The sequence below is a fragment of the Mustelus asterias genome, chromosome 9, assembly GCF_964213995.1.
Source record: "Mustelus asterias chromosome 9, sMusAst1.hap1.1, whole genome shotgun sequence".
In the NCBI taxonomy this organism is placed as follows: domain Eukaryota; kingdom Metazoa; phylum Chordata; class Chondrichthyes; order Carcharhiniformes; family Triakidae; genus Mustelus; species Mustelus asterias.
In genome coordinates this window covers 139,470,884-139,487,344 of record NC_135809.1, presented here as the reverse complement: position 1 = coordinate 139,487,344, position 16,461 = coordinate 139,470,884, and the positions used below count along the sequence as shown (strand labels likewise).

The 16,461-nt window shown below is 47.3% G+C and overlaps 1 protein-coding gene across 1 annotated transcript in view; it reads left to right on the top strand.

Annotated features, from left to right (window-relative positions):
- Positions 1 to 6,224: 6,224 nt before the first annotated feature.
- nat10 (N-acetyltransferase 10) overlaps positions 6,225 to 16,461 on the top strand; it is a 209,339-nt gene continuing 199,102 nt past the window's right edge. The window contains exon 1 of the mRNA XM_078221061.1: positions 6,225 to 6,441. The gene's annotated coding sequence lies outside the window, so the exon portion shown is untranslated. The remainder of the gene's footprint in view (positions 6,442 to 16,461) is intronic.

Below are 16,461 nucleotides of genomic sequence, written 5' to 3'. Positions count from 1 at the left end.
CTGGATGAAGAACTGGTTGTTGAAGGTGAAGACATGGGCGGCACGGTAGCACAGTGGTTAGCACTGCTGCTTCACAGCTCCAGGGACCTGGGTTCGAATCCCGGCTCGGGTCGCTGTCTGTGTGGAGTTTGCACATTCTCCCTGTGTCTGCGTGGGTTTCCTCTGGGTGCTCCGGTTTCCTCCCACAGTCCAAAGATGTGCGGGCTAGGTTGATTGGCCATTCTAAATTGCCCCTTAGTGTCCCGGGATGCATAGGTTAGAGGGGTTAGTGGGTAAATATGTAGCGATATGTGGATAGGGCCTGGGTGGGATTGTGGTTGGTGCAGACTCGAGGGGCCGAATGGCCTCTTTCTGCACTGTAGGATTCTATACATGATTCTATACATTGTGGTCCAGGATGAAGTGGATGAGTTGTAAAATTGCATCTGGAAACTGGCAGTTGTCGGCGCTGAGCACTGAGGCTGTTGCAGCAATGCCATCATCGTGGGGGATGCTGGTGTAGAGTGCCGAGACATCCATTGTGACGAGGAGTGCTCCTGGTTCAACTGCTCCATGTGTGCCGAGTTTCTGTAGGAAGTCCGTAGTGTCGTGACAAAAGCTGGGGGTTCTTTGTACAATGGGTTTCAGGATGCCCTCAACATAGCCGGAGAGGTTCTCGCACAAGGTCATTCCCACACCCCCACTTCTTGCCTTCAATCAACCGCACAACCTCAAACAGACCATTGTCCGCAGAAAACTACCCAGCCTTCAGGAGTACAGTGACCACGCCACCACACAACCCTGCCACAGCAACCTCTGCAAGACGTGCCGGATCATCGACACAGATGCCATCATCTCACGTGAGAAACCATCCACCAGGTACACGGTACATACTCTTGCAACTCGGCCAATGTTGTCTACCTGATACGCTGCAGGAAAGGATGTCCCGAGGCATGGTACATTGTCGAAACCATGCAGACGCTACGACAACGGATGAATGAACACCGCTCGATAATCACCAGGCAAGACTGTTCTCTTTCTGTTGGGGAGCACTTCAGCAGTCACGGGCATTCGACCTCTGATCTTCGCGTAAGCGTTCTCCAAGGCGGCCTTCACAACACACGACAGCGCAGAGTCACTGAGCAGAGACATAGAACATAAAACATTACAGCGCAGTACAGGCCCTTCGGCCCGCGATGTTGCGCCGACCAGTGGAACCAATCTAAAGCCCCTCTAATCTACACTATTCCAATATCATCCATATGTTTATCCAATAACCATTTGAATGCTCTTAATGTTGACGAGTCCACTACTGCTGCAGGCAGGGCATTCCACGCCCTTACTACTCTCTGAGTAAAGAACCTACCTCTAACATCTGTCCTATATCTTTCACCCCTCAATTTAAAGCTATGTCCCCTCGTGCTAGCCAACACCATCCGAGGAAAAAGGCTCTCACTATCCACCTTATCTAATCCTCTGATCATCTTGTATGCAAAGAACAAACAAAGAACAATACAGCACAGGCCCTTCGGCCCTCCAAGCCCGTGCCGCTCCCTGGTCCAAACTAGACCATTCTTTTGTATCCCTCCATTCCCACTCCGTTCATGTGGCTATCTAGATAAGTCTTAAACGTTCCCAGTGTGTCCGCCTCCACCACCTTGCCTGGCAGCACATTCCAGGCCCCCACCACCCTCTGTGTAAAATATGTCCTTCTGATATCTGTGTTAAACCTCCCCCCCTTCACCTTGAACCTATGACCCCTCGTGAACGTCACCACCGACCTGGGGAAAAGCTTCCCACCGTTCACCCTATCTATGCCTTTCATAATTTTATACACCTCTATTAAGTCTCCTCTCATCCTCCGTCATTCCAGGGAGAACAACCCCAGTTTACCCAATCTCTCCTCATAACCAAGCCCCTCCATACCAGGCAACATCCTGGTAAACCTCCTCTGTACTCTCTCCAAAGCCTCCACGTCCTTCTGGTAGTGTGGCGACCAGAACTGGACGCAGTATTCCAAATGCGGCCGAACCAACGTTCTATACATCTGCAACATCAGACCCCAACTTTTATACTCTATTAAGTCACCTCTTAACCTTCTTCTCTCTAACGAAAACAACCTCAAGCCCCTCAGCCTTTCCTCATACGATTTTCCCACCATACCAGGCAACAATCTGGTAAATCTCCTCTGCACCCTTTCCAATGCTTCCATATCTTTCCAATAATACGGCGACCAGAACTGTACGCAATACTCCAAATGCGGCCGCACCAGAGTTTTGTACAGTTGCAGCGTGACCTCCTGGCTCCGAAACTCAATCCCTCTACCAATAAAAGCTAACACACCGTACGCCTTCTTAACAACCCTATCAACCTGGGTGCCAACTTTCAGGGATCTATGCACATGGACACCCAGATCCCTCTGTTCATCCACACTACCAAGTATCTTACCATTAGCCCAGTACTCTGTATTCCTGTTACTCCTTCCAAAGTGAATCACCTCACACTTTTCCGCATTAAACTCCATTTGCCACCTCTCAGCCCAGCTCTGCAGCTTATCTATGTCCCTCTGTAACCTGCCACTTCCCTCCGCACTGTCTACAACGCCACCGACTTTAGTGTCATCCGCAAATTTACTAATCCATCCTTCCACGCCCTCATCCCGGTCATTAATAAACATGACAAACAGCAGTGGCCCCAAAACAGATCCTTGCGGTACACCACTAGTAACTGAACTCCAGGATGAATATTTCCCATCAACCACCACCCTTTGTTTTCTTACAGCTAGCCAATTCCTGATCCAAACCACTAAATCACCCTCAATCCCATGTGTCTGTATTTTCTGCAAAAGCTTACCATGGGGAACCTTATCAAACGCTTTGCTGAAATCCATATACACCACATCAACTGCTTTACCCTCATCCACCTCTCTGGTTACCTTCTCAAAGAACTCAATAAGGTTTGTGAGGCACGACCTACCCTTCACAAAACCGTGCTGACTATCCCTCATCAAATTATTCCTTTCTAGGTGATTATAAATCAAGAACAAAGAATAATACAGCACAGGAACAGGCCCTTCGGCCCTCCAGGCCCGTGCCGCTCCCTGGTCCAAACTTGGCCATCCTTTTGTATCCCTCCATTCCCACTCTGTTCATATGGCTATCTAGATAAGTCTTAAACATTCCCAGTGTGTCCGCCTCCACCACCTTGCCTGGCAGCGCATTCCAGGCCCCCACCACCCTCTGTGTAAAATATGTCCTTCTGATATCTGAGTTATACCTCGCCCCTCTCAGCTTGAGCCCGTGACCCCTCGTGATCGTCACCTCCGACCTGGGAAAAAGCTTCCCACTGTTCACCCTATCTATACCCTTCATAATCTTGTATACCTCTATTAGATCTCCCCTCATTCTCCATCTTTCCAAGGAGAACAACCCCAGTCTACCCAATCTCTCCTCATAGCTAAGACCCTCCATACCAGGCAACATCCTGGTAAACCTTCTCTGCACTCTCTCCAATGCTTCCAAGTCCTTCTGGTAGTGCGGCGACCAGAACTGGACGCAGTACTCCAAATGTGGCCTAACCAGCGTTCTATACAGCTGCATCATCAGACTCCAGCTTTTATACTCTATACCCCGTCCTATAAAGGCAAGCATACCATATGCCTTCTTCACCACCTTCTCCACCTGTGTTGCCACCTTCAAGGATTTGTGGACTTGCACACCTAGGTCCCTCTGTTTCTATACTCCTGATGACTCTGCCATTTATTGTATAACTCCTCCCTACATTATTTCTTCCAAAATGCATCACTTCGCATTTATCAGGATTAAACTCCATCTGCCACCTCTCCGCCCAATTTTCCAGCCTATCTATATCCTGCTGTATTGCCCGACAATGCTCTTCGCTATCCGCAATTCCAGCTCGTTAATGAGTTTATTCCTTTCTAAATGCGCATACATCCTATCTCTAAGAATCTTCTCCAACAACTTCCCCAGCACGGACGTCAAGCTCACCGGCCTATAATTACCCGGGTTATCCTTCCTACCCTTCTTAAATAATGGGACCACATTAGCTATCCTCCAATCCTCTGGGACCTCACCTGCGTCCAGTGACGAGACAAAGATTTGCGTCAGAGGCCCAGCGATTTCATCTCTCATCTCCCTGAGCAGCCTTGGATAGTTTCCATCAGGCCCTGGGGATTTGTCAGTCTTTATATTCTCTAACAAACCTCACACTTCCTCTCTTGTAATGGAGATTTTCTCCAACGGTTCAACACTCCCCTCCGAGACACTCCCAGTCAACACATCCCTCTCCTTTGTGAATAGCGATGCAAAGTATTCATTTAGGATCTCCCCTACTTCTTTGGGCTCGAAGCATAATTCCCCACTTTTGTCCCTGAGAGGTCCGATTTTTTCCCTCACAACCCTTTTGTTCCTAATGTATGAATAAAATGCCTTGGGATTCTCCTTAATCCTTTCCCACTTTCTTTGTACTCCTCCAGAGCTCCCTCCGTTTTTAGCTGCCTGGACCTAACATACGCCTCTCTTTTCTTTTTGACCAGTCCCTCAATTTCCCTGGTTATCCTATCCTATCTCTTATTATCCTTTCCAATACTTTGCCCACAACAGAAGTAAGGCTCACCGGTCTATAATTACCAGGGTTGTCCCTACTCCCCTTCTTGAACAAGGGGACAACATTTGCTGTCCTCCAGTCTTCTGGCACTGTTCCTGTAGTAGTCATGATGTGGAGATGCCGGCGTTGGACTGGGGTAAACACAGTAAGAAGTTTAACAACACCAGGTTAAAGTCCAACAGGTTTATTTGGTAGCAAAAGCCACACAAGCTTTCGAGGCTCTGAGCCCCTTCTTCAGGTGAGTGGGAATTCTGTTCACAAACAGAACTTATAAGACACAGACTCAATTTACATGAATAATGGTTGGAATGCGAATACTTACAACTAATCTCCCATTGTTTTGTTTCTTAAAGACTGGATTAGTTGTAAGTATTCGCATTCCAACCATTATTCATGTAAATTGAGTCTGTGTCTTATAAGTTCTGTTTGTGAACAGAATTCCCACTCACCTGAAGAAGGGGCTCAGAGCCTCGAAAGCTTGTGTGGCTTTTGCTACCAAATAAACCTGTTGGACTTTAACCTGGTGTTGTTAAACTTCTTACTGTTCCTGTAGACAATGTCGACACAAAGATCAAAGCCAAAGGCTCAGCAATCTCCTCTCGAGCCTCCCAGAGAATCCTAGGATAAATCCCATCCGGCCCAGGGGACTTATCTATTTTTACCCTTTCCAGAATTGCTAACACCTCCTCCTTATGAACATCAATCTCATCCAGTCCAATAGCCTGCATCTCAATACTCCCGTCAACAACACTGTCCCTCTCCAGTGTGAATACCGACGAAAAATATTCATTTAGTGCCTCTCCTATCTCTTCAGACTCCACGCACAACTTCCCACTCCTGTCCTTGACTGGCCCTGATCATAGAACATAGAACAGTACAGCACAGAACAGGCCCTTCGGCCCACGATGTTGTGCCGAGCTTTATCTGAAACCAAGATCAAGCTGTCCTACTCCCTATCATTCTGCTGTGCTCCATGTGCCTATCCAATAACCGCTTAATCTTACCCTAGTCATTCTTTTACTCCTGACATACCTATAGAAAGCTTTAGGGTTTTCCTTGATCCTACCCGCCAAAGACTTCTCAGACTGATAGCCAAGTTCCGCACACATGAGGACGGCCTCAACCGGGATCTTGGGTTCATGTCAAACTATCTGTAACCCCCACAGCTTGTCTGGACTTGCAGAATCTCACTGGTTGTTCTGGCTGGAGACAATACACATCTCTTTAACCTGTGCTTAATGCTCTCTCCACTCACATTGTTTGTACCTTCAAGACTTGATTATCTGTAAAGACTACATTCCAATCTGTAATTATTCTGTAAATTGAGTTTGTGTCTCTGTGCCCTGTTTGTGAGCATTTCTCCACTCCACCTGACGAAGGGGCAGCGCTCCGAAAACTAGTGGCTTTTGCTAACAAATAAACCTGTTGGACTTTAACCTGGTGTTGTTAAACTTCTTACGATGACTGGGCAGACAGGCTGTGCGCCCCCTACAGGAACATCACCCCCACTGCACGCTGCATCCGGGCCTTTATTTTACCCGGCACGACGTCAGAGGATGCTGAATGAACAAACGTGGGACACAACATTGGCAGCAGGTTCCGGTTCCGGGTCACGTGTTGAGGTTGTTCCGTTTTCTGAGCCCCGGGTGAGAGGAACTGGATTCCGCCCGAGACACGAACACGCTGCTCCCTGGAACCCCGCCCTGTGCCCCCGGCCCGCGGATCCCCGGCCTCTCCCCCCGGATCCCCGGCCTCTCCCCCCCGGCCCGCGGATCCCCGGCCTCTCCCCCCCGGCCCGCGGTCTGTGTCCCGCTCTCGGAGCCGCAGGAATTTCCGGTAAGAACATCGGAGTCAATAAGCGCATGCGCACAACGCAAACAGCGACTGAACATCCACATGTTCATCCAGAGAGAGAGACACTGACCCAGAGAGAGAGAGAGAGAGACACTGACCCAGAGAGAGAGAGAGAGAGACACTGACCCAGAGAGAGAGAGAGAGAGACACTGACCCAGAGAGAGAGAGAGAGAGACACTGACCCAGAGAGAGAGAGAGAGAGACACTGACCCAGAGAGAGAGTGAGAGACACTGACCCAGAGAGAGAGAGAGAGAGACACTGACCCAGAGAGAGAGTGAGAGACACTGCCCCAGAGAGAGAGAGAGAGACACTGACCCAGAGAGAGAGAGACACTGACCCAGAGAGAGAGAGAGAGAGACACTGACCCAGAGAGAGAGTGAGAGACACTGACCCAGAGAGAGAGAGAGAGAGACACTGACCCAGAGAGAGAGAGAGAGAGACACTGACCCAGAGAGAAAGAGAGAGAGACACTGACCCAGAGAGAGAGAGAGAGACACTGACCCAGAGAGAGAGAGAGAGAGACACTGACCCAGAGAGAGAGAGAGAGAGACACTGACCCAGAGAGAGAGAGAGAGAGACACTGACCCAGAGAGAGAGAGAGAGAGACACTGACCCAGAGAGAGAGAGAGAGAGACACTGACCCAGAGAGAGAGAGAGAGACACTGACCCAGAGAGAGAGAGAGAGAGACACTGACCCAGAGAGAGAGAGAGAGACACTGACCCAGAGAGAGAGAGAGACACTGACCCAGAGAGAGAGAGAGAGACACTGACCCAGAGAGAGAGAGAGAGAGAGACACTGACCCAGAGAGAGAGAGAGAGACACTGACCCAGAGAGAGAGAGAGAGACACTGACCCAGAGAGAGAGAGAGAGAGACACTGACCCAGAGAGAGAGAGAGAGACACTGACCCAGAGAGAGAGAGAGAGAGAGACACTGACCCAGAGAGAGAGAGAGAGACACTGACCCAGAGAGAGAGAGAGAGAGACACTGACCCAGAGAGAGAGAGAGAGACACTGACCCAGAGAGAGAGAGAGAGAGAGACACTGACCCAGAGAGAGAGAGAGAGACACTGACCCAGAGAGAGAGAGAGAGACACTGACCCAGAGAGAGAGAGAGAGAGACACTGACCCAGAGAGAGAGAGAGAGACACTGACCCAGAGAGAGAGAGAGAGACACTGACCCAGAGAGAGAGAGAGAGACACTGACCCAGAGAGAGAGAGAGACACTGACCCAGAGAGAGAGAGAGAGGCACTGACCCAGAGAGAGAGAGAGAGAGACACTGACCCAGAGAGAGAGAGAGACACTGACCCGGAGAGAGAGAGAGACACTGACCCAGAGAGAGAGAGAGACACTGACCCAGAGAGAGAGAGACACACTGACCCAGAGAGAGAGAGAGAGAGAGACACTGACCCAGAGAGAGAGAGACACACTGACCCAGAGAGAGAGAGAGAGACACTGACCCAGAGAGAGAGAGAGACACTGACCCAGAGAGAGAGAGAGAGACACTGACCCAGAGAGAGAGTGAGAGACACTGACCCAGAGAGAGAGAGAGAGACACTGACCCAGAGAGAGAGAGACACTGACCCAGAGAGAGAGAGAGAGACACTGACCCAGAGAGAGAGAGAGAGAGACACTGACCCAGAGAGAGAGACACTGACCCAGAGAGAGAGAGAGAGACACTGACCCAGAGAGAGAGAGAGACACTGACCCAGAGAGAGAGAGAGAGACACTGACCCAGAGAGAGAGAGAGACACTGACCCAGAGAGAGAGAGAGAGACACTGACCCAGAGAGAGAGAGAGACACTGACCCAGAGAGAGAGAGAGACACTGACCCAGAGAGAGAGAGAGAGACACTGACCCAGAGAGAGAGAGAGACACTGACCCAGAGAGAGAGAGAGAGACACTGACCCAGAGAGAGAGAGAGACACTGACCGAGAGAGAGAGACACTGACCCAGAGAGAGAGAGAGAGAGACACTGACCCAGAGAGTGTCGTGGTTCCCCAGGACGACAATTCGTTCACATCAGTTTAAAACAGAGAGTCTGAGCAGCGATCTTTCAAGCAAAAGACTTTATTTCTCAGCATAAGAGATAAAGCCGGGGGCGTCCGGAACACTCCAAAGAGCTCTTGGGCTTACACTCTTTTATGTACATTTCAGCCTCCTATCTCAAGATCCTTATCTCCCTTTTACTGCCTGTCCTTGGTTGTAATCTTACCCTACAGCCCGCTCTTTCTCTGGCCATCATTATTTTAGTTGACCCTTTATCTGTTTTCTTTGCAATTGGTCATTCACTGTTATATCTCTTCGTTTCTTAAACCATGGTGGTTATAACTCTTGCTGTTATCTGAACTTTTCTGTTTGTACAATAATCGTGGTTTTGTAAGCTAAGGCGAATGTGTTTAGAAGAAAAGACATCCCCCCTGCTGATTTATAGTCTACTAATGTGTTTTTAGGAAGAAAACATTCTCTCTGCTATTAAGCTGAACCACTGAGCAGTCTTTCTTGTTTTCTTAAGTGACTATTGTCTGCTGTTGCTAATCAGTGATTGCTATATTACTTCTTTAGTTCTTCTAGTTCCTCCACTTTAATCATATCGACTACACTTGATTATATTAGGTCACACAAAGTTACTTTAGGTTACATATTCATCTCACTATTCACCTAAATCTACTTTATCATTTCACTAAAACCTAAATCTACTTTATCATTTTACTAAAACCTGTGAATCTGAATTCCATACTAAACTCATACAATATCCAGTACAATTTCCCTTACAAGTGAATCTGAATTTCATACTAAACTCATACAATATCCAGCACAATTTCCCTTACAAGTCCCCCCTTTGAGGCTATTCCCTAGCCTCATCCCAATTACCAAGCTCAAATAATCCCCTCGCTCGATCCCATTTGTATTTTATTTTAATCACTCTTTGCAGGCGATGTGGAGGAGCCGAATATTTTGGTCAGGGATCAGTGTCCCTATTCTAACTTTATCATAATTTGTCTATCCCGGTTCTGATTTTTGGGTTGCTCCTCCAGATTGCCTGCCCCTGACAGTCATCAGCCAAAAACCTTCCCACTCTTGTCTAGGGAAGGGAAAAAGACTGATTCCTGTGTACAGACTAAGTTCTCCTGGTTTCGTGTGGACTTCAGCAAGGTGCTGTTGTTTCCACAAGGTGATCTTCCACTATTGTAGTTATTTTACAGAGTGACGAGTTTCAACTTCGACCAAGGTCATTGTGAATCCACTCAGCGGGGGCGGCTCAAGATTTTCCCATTCCTCTGTTTTTTCTCTCGAGCGTGAGCTGCTTAGCACCCGCGTCACCATCTGCCGCGCTGCCACTCTGGTAAGGAAGGATCTCAGGGCGGGTAAAAAACAACAAAATATCAATCCCAGAATGATTATTGTTGCGATTGCTACAGCTCCAGCTTTGGCAAACCACGCCCCCCATCTTCCTAATATTCTGTCCAGCCAACTCCATACCTCATGCCCAAACCCAGCATTTTCTTTCACTTCTTTCTTAAGATTTCTTAACTTATTCATGGCTTGTGTAAATGACCCCTCTGGATTAGTGTTATTAGGGATAAATGTGCAGCACTGATCCCCAAACATAACACACACCCCTCCTTTCTCTGCCAGGAGCCAATCTAACGCCTGTCGATTTTGCCACGCCATTTTGCTGGTCGCATCCAACTGCTCTCCTAAGGCCTCCAGGGCATCATTCGTATAATTAATAAACCTCTGCTGATTATAATAGATGTAATTGATCCACTCAGTATTCTTGCTGGGTGTGATCCAAACAAAGAGGGATTCAAACCCTGCAGCTATTTCGTTCCTAGCTTTGAACTCATTCGGGATGCCGCGGGGCTGTCCGATTGCGTCCAATTTTATCGTAGGGTCAGGGGTATATGCCCTCTTAATTCTTTGTGATTTAATTTCTCTTTCCCCCGGTAGTATCACAATGCTCTGGGCAAGCATAACTCGAGCACATAGTCCTTTCCAATTCTGTGGTAATTTTGCCAATAGCCCTTTCTCCGGGCCACAAAGCCACCAGAGATCGGCCAGTTGATTTTCTTGATAGTCTAACACAAAAGGAGGGGGTGCCCATCCCCCTCCTGAGAGGATCAGATAAAGAGCATCGGTTATATTCCAAATCCTTTCACACTCTCCTGTGTAATTTCCCACACTACTTCCTGTGCTACTTTCCCTCCAATAGCAATCTCGGATTTGTAAGTTGGGCTCTACACTCCTCCCCACGATTCTCCCCGTGTATTTCTATTTCTTCCTCGCTATCACCTCTATCCACTCTCTGTACTTCTTCAATTTCCCTTCTCTCCCCCACCCCTGGTACCGTTCTGGTACAATGGTTTAAGTGATACCACAGTGTACTGCCTTCTACTTGCAACGCCGTGGGAGACACTTTGGTGACTTCAAACGGTCCTTCTCGTCTCGGTTCGTTCCAACGTCTCCGGAACTTTCTGATGTATACTCGATCTCCAGGCTTGATCTGATGTTCTGTTACCGGATTCTCCTCCTCCTTGGCTTTTTCCTGTTCAAATATAGTTCTATGTATAACAGTTAATTGTTGTATATATTCTTTTGTGCTTTGATCTAAACATTCTAGCGTAGGACCTCCTGATCCCCTGATCTTGGGTATCGGCATTACTCTTCTTGTCATCATTTCATGTGGGCTCAAATGTGTGATTCTGTTTTCCTGACTCCTGTATTGCATTAGAGCCAATGGCAGAGCATCTATCCAGTTTTTCCCTGTTTCACTGCAAATTTTGCTTATTTTAGCCTTAAGGGTCCCGTTTGCTCTCTCCACCATTCCTTGGGATTGAGGGTGATATACGCATCCAAACTTCTGCTTTATTCGGAGTACCGAGAGTGTCTCTCTCAGTGCCCTTCCTATAAAAGCAGATCCATTGTCTGAACTTAATTGCGTGGGTATGCCAAATCTTGGGATAATTTCTTTTGACAGGAAGTTAATCACCGTTCCAGATCCTTGATCTTTGGATGGCGTTGCTTCTATCCATCTGCTGAATCTATCAATAATCACTAACATGTATCTTTTCCCTCTTACCACCTTTCCCATATCCACATAGTCCATGCATAGATGTTTAAATGGTCCTTCAGGAATGGGTATATGCCCTATTGGGGCAGTAATGCCCTTCCTGATGTTATTCTGAGCACACACCTCACACTGACTTAGTATGTAGTCAATCGAGTTTTGCAGGTATGGTGACCAGAATCCTTCCTTCTTGATCTTTCTAGCCACTTCTCCTCTCGCACAGTGGTCCACTCCATGCGCTTCGCTAATTAGTACGGTTAGTAATGATGTGGGTGCTATGACTAATCCCTCCCCATTTCTCCATATCCTGTCCTGTTGTCCCTGTAGTGCTCCTCTATCTTTCCACATTGCCTTTTCAGCTACAGAGGTTTCCTCCTGTAACTGTGCTACATCCTCTAATGTGATGTGAGGTTCGATATCCCCCATACCTGGCCCTGGGTGCGGCCTTGCTATTTCTACTGGGGCTATCGTAGCCTCAATGCATCCTGACGCTTCTTTAGCTGCCTTGTCGGCTTTGGTGTTTCCCTGTGTGATGCTGTCTGCTCCCTTTTTATGCGCCTGACACTTAATTATGGCTAATTCCCTTGGACCCATCATGGCCCTTATTAAAGCCCTGATTTGACCTTCGTGTTGTATTGGTCCTCCTCCGCTTTTCATAAATCCCCTTTGCTTCCATATTGCCCCGAACAGATGGCAGACCCCGTGGGCATAGGCCGAATCAGTATAAATTTCCAATGCTTCCCCGTTTGCTAGCTCACATGCTCTGGTCAATGCTTTAAGTTCTGCCAGTTGGGCTGAACAGGGCTGTTCACATTTCTCTGCTTCTATGACTTCAAGTGTTTCCCCTTTCTGTTCAACTATGGCATAGCCTGCGTGGTTTCCTAAGTGATCCCTGTAACATGAGCCATCTACATACAGTATCCTTTTCCCTTCTGTCACTAGTCCCTCTGCTCTTAAATCTTTTCTCAGTTTCATAAATGTTTTTGCTTCTCTTAAGCATTCATGTTCTTCTCCTTCATGAGGTAATGGCATGTAATCAGCTGGATTTACTCTGTTGCACTTTATAATCGTGATATCTGGAAATGTGGTTAGCATTCGATAATGATGGATCCTAGCAGGTGTCAGCACAAATTTTCCTTGCTCAATCAATTCAGCTACCTTATGGTATACATGTATGTTTATCGGATATCCCATTGTGACCGTAGCTGCCTTTTCGTACGCCCACCAAGCTGCTGCCAGACCTTGATAGCACGGAGGGTATCCCATTGCTACGTCGTCTAGCTTGGTACTGTAATATGCTACAGCCTGCCTTCGTCTACCCTTGCAATTTTCCTGCATTAACATTGCTGTAGCAAATCCGGCTTCTCTGTTACTCACAAATAAGTCAAAGGGCTTGTCATAGGTCGGTAAGGCCAATGCTGGTGCCTGTGCCATTTCTCTTTTCACGTTTTCAAATGCGTCTGAAGCATCTTTATCCCATTTTAGTTTGGCTTTTAATTCGTCACACCCTGCCTCCTTCATTATCTTTCGTAGTGCCTGCGTTTTTTCGGCATAGCTTTCCACCCATTCTGAACTGAATCCTGTCATTCCCAAAAATGTCATCATTTGTCCCACCGTCTGTGGTTTCGGAACTTTTAGTACTGCTTCTATTTGCTGTGAAGCTATCTCCTTCTGTCCTGCTGATATTTCTCTTCCCAAGTATTCTACCTTTTTCTGGCACAGCTGCAGCTTTTTCCTGGAAACTTTATGACCCCCTTCTGCTAGTCTTTCCAATAGTTTTAAACTATCCTTCCTGCACTGTTCTTGTGTTCCTGTGCATAATAATAAATCATCCACATATTGTATCAGTGTTCCTTCCAACTGTATTCCTTCTAAATCTGCTCTCAACACCTGATTGAATACATGTGGGGAATGTTTAAATCCTTGGGGCATCCTATTGTATGTGTATTGTTTCCCCTCGTACGTAAATGCAAAGAGATACTGACTTTCTTGAGCTAGTGGCACACTAAAAAATGCCGAACATAGGTCTATTACAGTAAACCATCTACTTTCAGGTGGTATATTTGTCATCAAGGTATAAGGGTTTGGAACCTCTGCTGGCATATCTTCCACTACCTCATTAATTGCCCTTAGATCATGCACCAATCTCCATTTTTCTCCGTCCGCCTTTTTCACTGGTAGTAGCGGTGTATTACACCTGCTCCGGGTTTCTTTTAATACCCCTGCTTCTATCAATCCCTTAATTGTCCCTCTAATTCCTTCAATTGCTTCTGTCTTGATTGGGTATTGCGGCCTATACGGCCCCTGACGTCCTATCTTTAATCTGACTTCAACTGGATTAGCGTTTTTGACCCTCCCTACATCCGTGTCCTGTCTGGACCACAACTCCTGCGGGAGGGAGTTCAAATCCTGCTCTAACCTCTCTCTCCACTCCAGTTCCTGTTTCTCGATTTGCACTCCTATTGTTATCTGCTTCGGTTTCCCAAGCATTTTAACATCCAAAATTATTTTCGTCATTTGTCCATTGCTGGACGTCCAAATATCTACATTGTCTGTCTGGACAAATTCTAAATCTTGTGCTCTCAACACCATTGGTCCTAGGTCTTTTGTTCTGTATCCCGGATTCACTTTCAATGTGACATGTGGCTCCGCCCCAGATACAGAGAACCATTTGTTAACCCATTCATTCCTAACAATTGTGAGGGCTACTCCCTCTAGTCCGATTAAAATACTTCCTGACTTTATTTCCTGTTCTCGTCCTGCCTCCCTTTCCCATTTCTCCTGTATCTCAGGTTCCTGCCCTTCATCAAATATCATTGTACTGTGTAATTCTGTTCTTGGCCATTTGGCTTGTGGAACCCAAGTGTTTATAATCTTTCCCCAAACTTCCCATATCTGTTTTTTAACTTGTTCCTCTATATCTCCCAACCAATATACATTAACCCCTTCCTTTCCTGGTATTTCAAGTGGATACATTCCCATCAAATCAATTCCTTGTTCAGTGCATTCTAATTTCAGTCCTAAACCTAGGATTGCATCCCTTCCCAATAGATTTAAAGGAGTTTTATCACATACTAAAATAGGTACATGGGTTGTCTTATTTCCAATGGTAACAGGCACCGGCGTCGTCATTCGAGCTAATGTTACTTTCCCCGAGAACCCCACAGTTTTTACAAACTGGTTTGACAATGGTAAGTGATCCGCATATTTCGTTTGCATGCACGTACATGTGGCGCCGATGTCTATCATCATGGGGACCTCGATCCCTCCTACTCTAACGTTAACTATAGGTTCCTGCTCTGCGGTTTCTGTTATCTGTACGTACTGTCCTACCATTTCGGGGTTCTCTGGGCCTCCCTATGGGGAATTCTGATGGTTTACCGGCCCTTGAAACATCGGGATGCTGTTTGGCGACCCTTGGATCAGTTGTTGGCCTGTCTGCTGCTGGTTTTCTCCCTGTCTGGGGAAATTCCGCGGGCAATTCCTTTTTATGTGCCCTGCCTCCCCGCACCCCCAACACACACCTGAAGGGCCAGGCAGTGGTCCCTGTCTCGGAGTCTGATGATTAACCTGTCCCTGTCCTCTCTGATTCTGATAGGGTGGCCTACCACCTCCCTGTCCTTTCCCATTTCTATTCCAGTCAGTCTGACTTTGCAGGGCGTATGGGTTTTGATAATTTAGGCCATAGGCTCCTGGGTTCATGGACAGTGGGAAGGCAGAAATGTTATAGGTTATGACGGGCTGGCCTCCATCTCCGCTCCCCCCTTTGATTAGTGCAGGTATTTCCTCTGGCTTTTGCTCCACCATCATTGGTGCTATTTTTCTGGGTGCGAGATCCTCTTTTGCCTTCAGTTTATCCTTGCTTTTGATCTCCTCCAACTGTGCCTGAAGGAGTTTACGTTGTACCTCCTTCAGCTGTTTGTCTGCATTCTTTTCATCTTTGCGATGTCTCTCTACTGCATGGGCAACATAATCCACAAACTCTCGGTAATTTTTTGAGTCCAAGCCCACCACTTCCTCCAGCCTTGTCTTAGCTGGGGCTGGCAAGCCCTCTAGGATTGCAGCCCGGAACATGGAGTTGGTCAGTGGGTCTATTAAAATGTCCCTCTCCGTGTCCCTTCTCCACCTTTTTAATTGATTCTCCACATACACAGCTGCATTCTCCTCCTCACCCAGTGGCTCTCCCTTTAGGGTTTTTACATCCATTCGATTGGGGTACATATCCCGCAGTGCCTGCCAGATGTCTTGGCGGTACTGGTCCATTAGTATCCCATCCACCGCTGGGTTATAAGCTGCGGTCAGGATGCCAGCACGTCTCATTACTTCCGCCATTTGGTCCATTCCTAGCACCTTTGTCAGGAGAGCTTTGATGTCGCCCAGTGCCATCCTTTTTCCCACCATCCCTGCCTCCAACTGTCCAATCCACCTTCCAGCCCCATCCAAAATATTGGGTAATTCATTAATTAAATTAGGCAAATCCTGACCTGACCAAGGGATATACTGCGGTCTGCCACCCTTCAGAATCACCGGGAATACCATTTTCCCTCTCCTATCCACATCTGGAAACTTTACAGGTGGGTGCCTTTCCCGCCTTGATTTTCTTTTCTATGTCATATTCTCCCTCAAAATTCATTGTGCCTGATATAACTGGGTACAGTCCCGTGGAGCTCTGTTTCTCTAAGTATGGGGGTGGGGCTACGTTTGGATCTTCCAATTTTGCTTTTTCCTCAAGTTGTACTGGCCTCTGCATTCTACCTCCCCTCCATACCCCTCTTCTCTCTTTCCCTTCTTGTTGGAATAGGGCTAATATCTCTAACTCCTTTTTTCGCTTTTCCCTTCTTTTGCTCGATTTATCCTTAATCTTATAGTTCTTTATCATTCCCTTCTGGTCCTCACATCTCTCTATGGACCATGTGCCTTCCTCCGGCCAC